Source organism: Staurois parvus, unplaced genomic scaffold, assembly GCF_062004578.1.
Source record: "Staurois parvus isolate SC_StPar_1 unplaced genomic scaffold, SC_StPar_1.0 ptg001501l, whole genome shotgun sequence".
In the NCBI taxonomy this organism is placed as follows: domain Eukaryota; kingdom Metazoa; phylum Chordata; class Amphibia; order Anura; family Ranidae; genus Staurois; species Staurois parvus.
Window position 1 is genome coordinate 28,982 of NW_028319297.1, and position 10,590 is coordinate 39,571.

The window sequence follows — 10,590 nt, forward strand, 5'->3', positions numbered from 1 at the left end:
ACCTTGTGATACTGAGGGATGGTGTGACCTTCCTGTGTGGAATCCCGGGAATACAGAGGACGGGGACATCTCTCTGGTGGGTTCCTGGTATTAGGTGGCTCCATGATATCCTTGTGTCCTTCTGAAAACTCCTCCATCACTCCATACTCCTCATCCTCCTCTTTATACTCTTCTTTAACATCAATATTCTCATCCCCGAGGATTCCACTCTGAAAGATATAATAAAACATTCATTGTAACAAACATGCTGTGTATAAATCACAACTACCAATAATTGTCATCATCTACCTGATGATGGTGAGGGATGGTGTGACCTTCCTGTGTGGAATCCCGGGAATACAGAGGACGGGGACATCTCTCTGGTGGGTTCCCATGACTGGATCCATCTGTAGGAAACACACACACTGACTGAATCCATTGTTTCTATGTGTTTATCAGATGATGGGGGATCTAGGTGGATCCTCCGTACTGCTCTCTCCTTTACAATAAAGTCTCCTCTTACCCGGTGATGTGAGGGGCGGCTGATTGTCCATCATGACGTCCTTGTAGAGATCCTTGTGTCCTTCTAACTATTGATGTGTATCATCATCTGCTGGAGATAAAAGACATCACAGTGACTATGGAGGAAGAGGATGGACATGACTACGGAGGAAGAGGATGGACAAGACTATGGAGGAAGAGGACGGACATGACGGGGGGTTACTGGGTGTACATAGAACATAACATCTTATTACCGTTTTATGACTGTGGCCTGTGTCTGGTCTGTTTGAGAATCATCCCCCCCATTCATGTGATCCTTATCAGTTCCTAATTGGGGCGGAGATGAGTGCTCATTTGGCCATCTCCCTATAAATTTAGATCAGCTGATGGGGGGAGATCACTGATGGGGGGGGGGGGGGGCACAGTCACTGATGGGGGGAGATCACTGATGAGGGGGCACCGTCACTGATGGGGGAGATCACTGATGAGGGGGCACCGTCACTGATGGGGGAGATCACTGATGAGGGGGCACAGTCACTGATGGGGGGAGATCACTGATGAGGGGGCACAGTCACTGATGGGGGGAGATCACTGATGGGGGGGGCACAGGCACTAATGGGGGGAGATCACTGATGAGGGGGCACCGTCACTGATGGGGGAGATCACTGATGAGGGGGCACCGTCACTGATGGGGGAGATCACTGATGAGGGGGCACCGTCACTGATGGGGGAGATCACTGATGAGGGGGCACCGTCACTGATGGGGGAGATCACTGATGAGGGGGCACCGTCACTGATGGGGGAGATCACTGATGAGGGGGCACAGTCACTGATGGGGGGAGATCACTGATGAGGGGGCACAGTCACTGATGGGGGGAGATCACTGATGGGGGGGGGCACAGGCACTAATGGGGGGAGATCACTGATGAGGGGGCACCGTCACTGATGGGGGGAGATCACTGATGAGGGGGCACCGTCACTGATGGGGGAGATCACTGATGAGGGGGCACCGTCACTGATGAGGGGAGATCACTGATGGGGGGGCACCGTCACTGATGGGGGGAGATCACTGATGGGGGGGGCACAGGCACTAATGGGGGGAGATCACTGATGAGGGGGCACCGTCACTGATGGGGGGAGATCACTGATGAGGGGGCACCGTCACTGATGGGGGGAGATCACTGATGAGGGGGCACCGTCACTGATGGGGGGGCACCGTCACTGATGGGGGAGATCACTGATGAGGGGGCACCGTCACTGATGAGGGGAGATCACTGATGGGGGGGCACAGGCACTGATGGGGGGAGATCACTGATGGGGGGGCACAGGCACTGATGGGGTGCTGCGTTTGAGTGCTGCGTTGATGGAGTGCTAAAAAGCAGTTGAACTCAAGCAGCAGGAAGATACAAGAAACTACTGCATGGTGGACAGACTGCAAGCAAACACCCCGGGAAACATCTCCTACAAGTCTGAGTCCCACTCCGTGTACCTTTCATATGTCCCCTCTACTCCTCCTTCTCATATTACTATCATGCGTTCCAAAATCTCACTTCTTTACCCCTCTGCTCCACCCCAAAACTTGTACATCTCCCCCTCACTGCTACCATCTCCCTACTACTGCTCTCATCACCTCCTGCTGACCCAAACACCAGGACTGGAAGGCATGTGCGCTCGTGTACATCCCGCTCCCATCAAACTTTCCTCACCCTCCTTCTCCTAACCTCTGGGGATATCTCCCCAAACCCTGGTCCTAAACTATCTCACCCCCACAACAGGCACCCTCCTTCTCCTAACCTCTGGGGATCTCCCCAAACCCTGGTCCTCCACTATCTCACCCCCGCACCAGGCACCCTCCTTCTCCTTCTCCTAACCTCTGGGAATATCTCCCCAAACCCTGGACCTCCACTATCTCACCCCCACATCAGGCACCCTCCTTCTCCTTCTCCTAACCTCTGGGGATATCTCCCCAAACCCTGGTCCTCTACTATCTCACCCCCACACCAGGCACCCTCCTCCTAACCTCTGGGGATATCTTCCCAAACCCTGGTCTTCCACTATCTCACCCCCACACCAGGCACCCTCCTTCTCCTAACCTCTGGGGATTTCTCCCCAAACCCTGGTCCTCCACTATCTCACCCCTGCACCAGGCATCCTCCTCCTCCTAACTCCTGGAGATATCTCCCCAAATCCTGGTCCTCCACTATCTCACCCCTGCACCAGGCACCCTCCTTCTTCTCCTAACCTCTGGGGATATCTTCCCAAACCCTGGTCCTCCACTATCTCACCCCCGGACCAGGCACCATCCTTCTCCTAACCTCTGGGGATATCTCCCCAAACCCTGGTCCTTCAGTATCTCCCCCCCACACCAGGCACCCTCCTTCTCCTAACCTCTTATACTAGCAATTACAGAAACCTGGCTCCAAGCAGCAGATTCTGCTTCCCCCACAGCACTTTCCTATGGAGGCCTCCTCTGGACCCACTCACCCAGACCCAGTGGTCAGAAAGGTGGTGGGGTTGGTTTGCTTCTATCCCCACTCAGCACCTTTCAAGTCCTCCCTAACCCTTCCTCTCTATCCTTCTCTTCTTTCCAGACTCACTGCATCCGGCTGTTCTCTCCGATCTCTCTGAGGATTGCAGTGATCTATTGGCCTCCTGGACCCGTGTCCTGCTTTCTTGATGATTTCTCCGCTTGGCTAACCTACTTTCTCTCCTCTGAACTACCCGCTATCATTCTCAGAGATTTTACCATCCCTATTAATGTCAACAACCCGGCTACATCCCAACTCTTCAACATAACCTCATCTTTTGCATTAACACAATGGACGCCGTCCTCCGCTCACTCTGACGGACGCCGTCCTCCACTCACTCTGACGGACGCCGTCCTCCACTCACTCTGACCGACGCCGTCCTCCACTCACTCTGACCGACGCCGTCCTCCACTCACTCTGACGGACGCCGTCCTCCACTCACTCTGATGGGAATACATTAGACCTTGTTTTCTCCCATCTTTGCACTCCCTACAACCTCACAAACACCCCCTTTCCTCTCTATGATCACAATCTCATCACCTTCACAGTCTCCTCGTCTTCAAACACCTATCCCTCCAAGCAGCCAACAATTACCTGCAGAAACCTTCACAACTTGAACCCGGCTCCTTTCCACTCTGCAACTGACCAACTCTATGACAGAATCTCTCCCCTGTCCTGCCCTGACCTGGCCACTGCTGTCTACAACAGTTTACTATCATCCACACTGGACTCACTTGCTCCTCTAACAATACGAAGCATCAGGCCCCGACCATTACAACCTTGGCAGACTGACCACACCAGACATCTTAAGTGACATAGTCGTGCGCTGGAGCGATTGTGACGTAAAACCAAATCCCAGCAAGCATTCACCCGATATAAATCTGCTTTCTTCACGTACAATTCCTCCCTCCATGCTGCCAAACAAGACGACTTTGTCACTTTCATCAATACCTTGTCATCCAGTCCTCGTCGTCTCTTCTCTGCTTTTAACTCTCTACTTTCTCCACCCCCACCCAGTACCTCACTCACTGCTCACGAGATTGCAAATCATTTAAAAAACAAGATTGATGCAATTCGTAGGGACATCTCCACTGCACAGACATCCATCCCACTTAGCATACCTTATACTAAACCTCCCTCAACACTTTCCTCTTCTGACCTTCTACTACTGAAGAGGTCACTAAGGTTTTCTCAGAAGCCCGTCTCACCACCTGCCCCCTGGATCCTGTCCCCTCACAACTACTACGGTCACCCTCTTCTTCCATCCTATGCTCCCTCACTCACATCTTCAATCTTTCCCTCTCTACTGGTGCCTTCCCCTCCCCTATAAAGCATGCGCACATCACTCCCATACGTAAAAAGCCCTCCCTGGACCCCACCAACCTGAACAACTTAAGACCCATCTCCCTGCTGCCATTTACCTCTAAACTCCTAGAACGCTTAGTCTACAATCGCCTGAGCTCCCACCTCACCGACAACAACCTTCTTCACCCTTCACAGTCTGGCTTTCACTCTCTACACTCCACTGAGACCGCCCTACTAAACCTCACTAATGATCTACTAACTGCTAAAACCAATGACCACTACTCCGTACTCATCCCAACCAATGGTCACTACTCCGTACTCCTCCCAACCGATGGCCACTACTCCATACTCATCCCAACCAATGGCCACTACTCCGTACTCATCCCAACCAATGGTCACTACTCCGTACTCATCCCAACCAATGGTCACTACTCCATACTCATCCCAACCAATGGCCACTACTCCATACTCATCCCAACCAATGGCCACTACTCCATACTAATCCCAACCAATGGCCACTACTCCGTACTCATCCCAGCCAATGGCCACTACTCCATACTAATCCCAACCAATGGCCACTACTCCGTACTCATCCCAGCCAATGGCCACTACTCCGTACTCATCCCAACCAATGGCCACTACTCCATACTCATCCCAACCAATGGCCACTACTCCATACTAATCCCAACCAATGGCCACTACTCCGTACTCATCCCAGCCAATGGTCACTACTCCGTACTCCTCCCAACCGATGGCCACTACTCCATACTCATCCCAACCAATGGCCACTACTCCATACTCATCCCAACCAATGGCCACTACTCCGTACTCATCCCAACCAATGGTCACTACTCCATACTCATCCCAACCAATGGCCACTACTCCATACTCATCCCAACCAATGGCCACTACTCCATACTCATCCCAACCAATGGCCACTACTCCGTACTCATCCCAACCAATGGCCACTACTCCATACTAATCCCAACCAATGGCCACTACTCCGTACTCATCCCAGCCAATGGCCACTACTCCGTACTCATCCCAACCAATGGCCACTACTCCGTACTCATCCCAACCAATGAGCACTACTCCGTACTCATCCCAACCAATGGCCACTACTCCGTACTCATCCCAACCAATGGCCACTACTCCGTACTGATCCCAACCAAAGGCCACTACTCCGTATTGATCCCAACCAATAACCACTACTCCATACTCATCCCAACCAATGGCCGCTACTCCGTACTCATCCCAAACTATGGCCGCTACTCCATACTCATCCCAACCAATGGCCGCTACTCCGTACTCATCCCAACCAATGGCCATTACTCTATACTCATCCCAACCAATGGCCACTACTCCGTACTCATCCCAACCAATGGCCGCTACTGCATACTCATCCTAACCAACGGCCATTACTCCATACTCATCCCAACCAATGGCCGCTACTCTGTACTCATCCAAACCAATGGCCATTACTCTGTACTCATCCCAACCCATGGCCGCTACTCCATACTCATCCCAACCAATGGCCGCTACTCAGGACTCATCCCAACCAATGGCCACTACTCCATACTAATCCCAACCAATGGCCACTACTCCGTACTCATCCCAACCAATGGCCACTACTCCGTACTAATCCCAACCAATGGACACTACACCATTCTCATCCCAGCCAATGGCCACTACTCCATTCTCATCCCAGCCAATGGCCACTACTCCATTCTCATTTCAGCCAATGGCCACTACTCCATTCTCATCCCAGCCAATGGCCACTACTCCATTCTCATCCCAGCCAATGGCCACTACTCCATTCTCATCCCAGCCAATGGCCACTACTCCATTCTCATCCCAGCCAATGGCCACTACTCCATACTCATCCCAACCAAAGGCCACTACTCCATACTCATCCCAACCAATGGCCACTACTCCGTACTCATCCCAACCAAAGGCCACTACTCCGTACTCATCCCAACCAAAGGCCACTACTCCGTACTCATCCCAACCAATGGCCACTACTCCATACTCATCCCAACCAATAACCACTACTCCGTACTCATCCCAACCAATGGCCACTACTCCATACTCATCCCAACCAATGACCACTACTCCGTACTCATCCCAACCAATGGCCACTACTCCGTACTCATCCCAACCAATGGACACTACTCCTTACTCATCCCAGCCAATGGCCACTACTCCGTACTCATCCCAACCAATGGCCACTACTCCATACTCATCCCAACCAATAACCACTACTCCGTACTGATCCCAACCAATGGCCACTACTCCGTACTCATCCCAACCAATGGCCACTACTCCTTACTCATCCCAGCCAATGGCCACTACTCCATACTCTTACTACTTGACCTCTCTGTGGCTTTTGATACTATTGACCACCCCCTCCTCCTCAAAAAACTCCACTCTTTTGGCCTCCGAGACTCTGCTCTCTCCTGGTTCTCCTCCTACCCATTGCAGCGCTCCTTCAGTGTTACCTATAACTCCGCCGCCTCCTCTTCACTCCCTCTCTCTGTAGGGGTCCCTCTATGTTCTGTCCTTGGACCCCTTCTCTTCTCCATCTACACCTCCTCCCTTGGTCACTTGATAAACTCCCATGGCTTTAAGTACCATCTCTATGCTGATGACACACAAATCTATCTTTCTACCCCTCACCTCACCCCTTCAGTCTCCTCCTCACCTCGCCCCTTCAGTCTCCTCCTCACCTCACCCCTTCAGTCTCCTCCACACCTCACCCCTTCAGTCTCCTCCACACCTCACCCCTTCAGTCTCCTCCTCACCTCACCCCTTCAGTCTCCTCCACACCTCACCCCTTCAGTCTCCTCCTCACCTCACCCCTTCAGTCTCCTCCACACCTCACCCCTTCAGTCTCCTTCTCCACCTCACCCCTTCAGTCTCCTTCTCCACCTCACCCCTTCAGTCTCCTTCTCCACTTCGCCCCTTCAGTCTCCTCCTCACCTCGCCCCTTCAGTCTCCTCCTCACCTCGCCCCTTCAGTCTCCTTCTCCTCACCTCGCCCCTTCAGTCTCCTTCTCCTCACCTCACCCCTTCAGTCTCCTCCTCACCTCACCCCTTCAGTCTCCTCCTCACCTCACCCCTTCAGTCTCCTCCTCACCTCGCCCCTTCAGTCTCCTCCTCACCTCGCCCCTTCAGTCTCCTCCTCACCTCGCCCCTTCAGTCTCCTCACCTCGCCCCTTCTGTTTCCTCTCGCATTACTAACCTACTAAGTGACATATCGGCATGGATGTCACTCCACTTCCTCAAACTCAATCTTTCCAACACTGAGCTCTTAGTATTCCCCCCAGCCCGTGCCCCCTCCCCCGACTTCTCCATCAAGATCAATAACACAACCATCAGTCCCTCCCCTCATGCCAGGGTACTAGGTGTAATCCTAGACTCCCATCTGTCCTTTCACCCCCAAATCCAATCACTGTCCTAATCTTATAGACTTCACCTCCGCAACACCTCCAACCTCCGCAACATCTACAACCTCTGCAACACCTCCAACCTCCGCTACACCTCCAAACTCCACAACATCTCCAAGATACGCCCGTTCCTAACCTCGGAAACCACTAAGCAACTTATTCACTCCCTTGTTATATCTCACCTTGACTATTGTAACTCCCTCCTCATTGGCCGACCTCATCGCAGGCTATCCCCTCTTCAGTCTATCATGAATGCTGCTGCCAGACTCATCCACCTTACTAACCGTTCTGTATCTGCCACCCCTCTCTGCCAATCCCTCCACTGGCCTCCATTCAGTGTCCTCCATCCCTCTCTGCCAATCCCTCCAGTGGCCTCCACTCAGTGTCCTCCACCTCTCTCTGCCAATCCCTCCACTGACCTCCATTCAGCGTCCTCCACCCCTCTCTGCCAATCCCTCCACTGGCCGCCATTCAGCGTCCTCCACCCCTCTCTGCCAATCCCTCCACTGGCCTCCATTCAGCGTCCTCCACCCCTCTCTGCCAATCCCTCCACCGGCCTCCATTCAGCGTCCTCCACCCCTCTCTGCCAATCCCTCCACCGGCCTCCATTCAGTGTCCTCCACCCCTCTCTGCCAATCCCTCCACTGGCCTCCATTCAGTGTCCTCCACCCCTCTCTGCCAATCCCTCCACCGGCCTCCATTCAGTGTCCTCCACCCCTCTCTGCCAATCCCTCCACTGGCCTCCATTCAGTGTCCTCCACCCCTCTCTGCCAATCCCTCCACTGGCCTCCATTCAGTGTCCTCCCCCCCCCTCTGCCAATCCCTCCACTGGCCTCCATTCAGTGTCCTCCACCCCTCTCTGCCAATCCCTCCACTGGCTTCCCGTTGCCCAACAGATAAAATTTAAAACACTAACAATAACATATAAAGCTATTTATAACTCCGCCCCAAATTACATCACCGATCTTGTCTCCAAATATCACCCAAACCATCCTCTCTGCTCCTCGCAAGATCTCCTGCTCTCTAGCTCCCTTGTCTCCTCCTCCCATGCTCAGCTCCAGGACTTCTACAGAGCTTCCCCCATCCTCTGAAACTCTCTACCCCAATTTATCAGACTATCACCTACTCTGTTCACTTTTAGGTGATCTCTGAAAACCTCTCTCTTCAGGGAAGCCTATCCTGCCCTCAGCTAATAATGGAATCTTCTACTCCTCCTACCAGTCCATCCCCCACAGTTACTACCTTTTGTACCACTAGCCCCTCCCTCCTAGATTGTAAGCTCCCAGGATCAGCCCCTCCCTCTTAGATTGTAAGCTCCCAGGATCAGGCCCTCCTATCCCTCTTGTATTGATCTGTATTGTCTCCTGTTATATTGTACAGCGCTGAGCAAACTGTCGGCCCCATAAATCCTGTATAATAATTACCTCCTCTACTGCCACGTCCAGCAACCTCTCCGATCTCCTTGACACCACATGCAACTTTGTGTCTTTATTCCAGATCAATTCCTGTCTGTTTCTGACATCTCTTCCTGTCTGTTCCTGAGATCACTTCCTGTCTGTTCCTGAGATCACTTCCTGTCTGTACATGACATCACTTCCTGTCTGTCATGTCTGTATTCCATAGAGAAGTCCTATCTGGGTAGTAGAAATGAGATCACCATCTTGTGGAGTTCAGAGGAACTGCAGCCCCGAGAGATGTCCCCTAATACCCATTCCTGCAATGTATTACCTTACAGAGATATCAGGGAGGAGCCAAAATAACTACAAAAAAGTAAGAAACAATAAAACTAACTCTTATGCAACCAACTGTTTAAAAAATATATTTTACTACAGATAGAAAAGTCTTAAAGACACAGAACACAAGATACAAACAAAATGCATAATAAAACAGAGACCTCCAAAATCAGATACACTACCCAGAATGTCCCGTCCTTCATATCAGAGAGAGACAGAGTACCCAGAATGTCCCGTCCTTCATATCAGAGAGAGAGACAGACTACCCAGAATGTCCCGTCCTTCATATCAGAGAGAGACAGACTACCCAGAATGTCCCGTCCTTCATATCAGAGAGAGAGAGACTACCCAGAATGTCCCGTCCTCCATATCACAGAGAGAGAGACAGACTACCCAGAATGTCCCGTCCTTCATATCAGAGAGAGACAGACTACCCAGAATGTCCCGTCCTTCATATCAGAGAGAGAGACAGACTACCCAGAATGTCCCGTCCTTCATATCAGAGAGAGAGACAGACTACCCAGAATGTCCCATCCTTCATATCAGAGAGAGACAGACTACCCAGAATGTCCCGTCCTTCATATCAGAGAGAGACAGACTACCCAGAATGTCCCGTCCTTCATATCAGAGAGAGACAGACTACCCAGAATGTCCCGTCCTTCATATAAGAGAGAGACAGACTACCCAGAATGTACCGCCCTTCATATCAGAGAGAGACAGACTACCCAGAATGTCCCGTCCTTCATATCAGAGACCGAGACAGACTACCCAGAATGTCCTGTCCTTCATATCAGAGAGAGACACAGACTACCCAGAATGTCCCGTCCTTCATATCAGAGACCGAGACAGACTACCCAGAATGTCCCGTCCTTCATATCAGAGAGAGAGACAAACTACCCAGAATGTCCCGTCCTTCATATCAGAGACCGAGACAGACTACCCAGAATGTCCCGTCCTTCATATCAGAGAGAGACAGACTAAACAGAATGTCCCGTCCTTCATATCAGAGAGAGACAGACTACCCAGAATGTCCCGTCCTTCATATCAGAGAGAGAGACAGACTACCCAGAATGTCCCGTCCTTCATATCAGAGAGAGAG

The 10,590-nt window shown here is 51.9% G+C and overlaps 1 long non-coding RNA gene across 1 annotated transcript; it reads right to left on the minus strand.

Moving 5' to 3' along the window:
• Window positions 1-288: 288 nt before the first annotated feature.
• Window positions 289-9,261, minus strand: LOC149435482 (uncharacterized). Its single transcript, XR_016308475.1, has 3 exons — window positions 9,183-9,261; window positions 503-592; window positions 289-386 (listed from the first exon to the last, which is right to left on the minus strand). It is a non-coding gene; the product is annotated as an uncharacterized LOC149435482 (long non-coding RNA).
• Window positions 9,262-10,590: the final 1,329 nt, after the last annotated feature.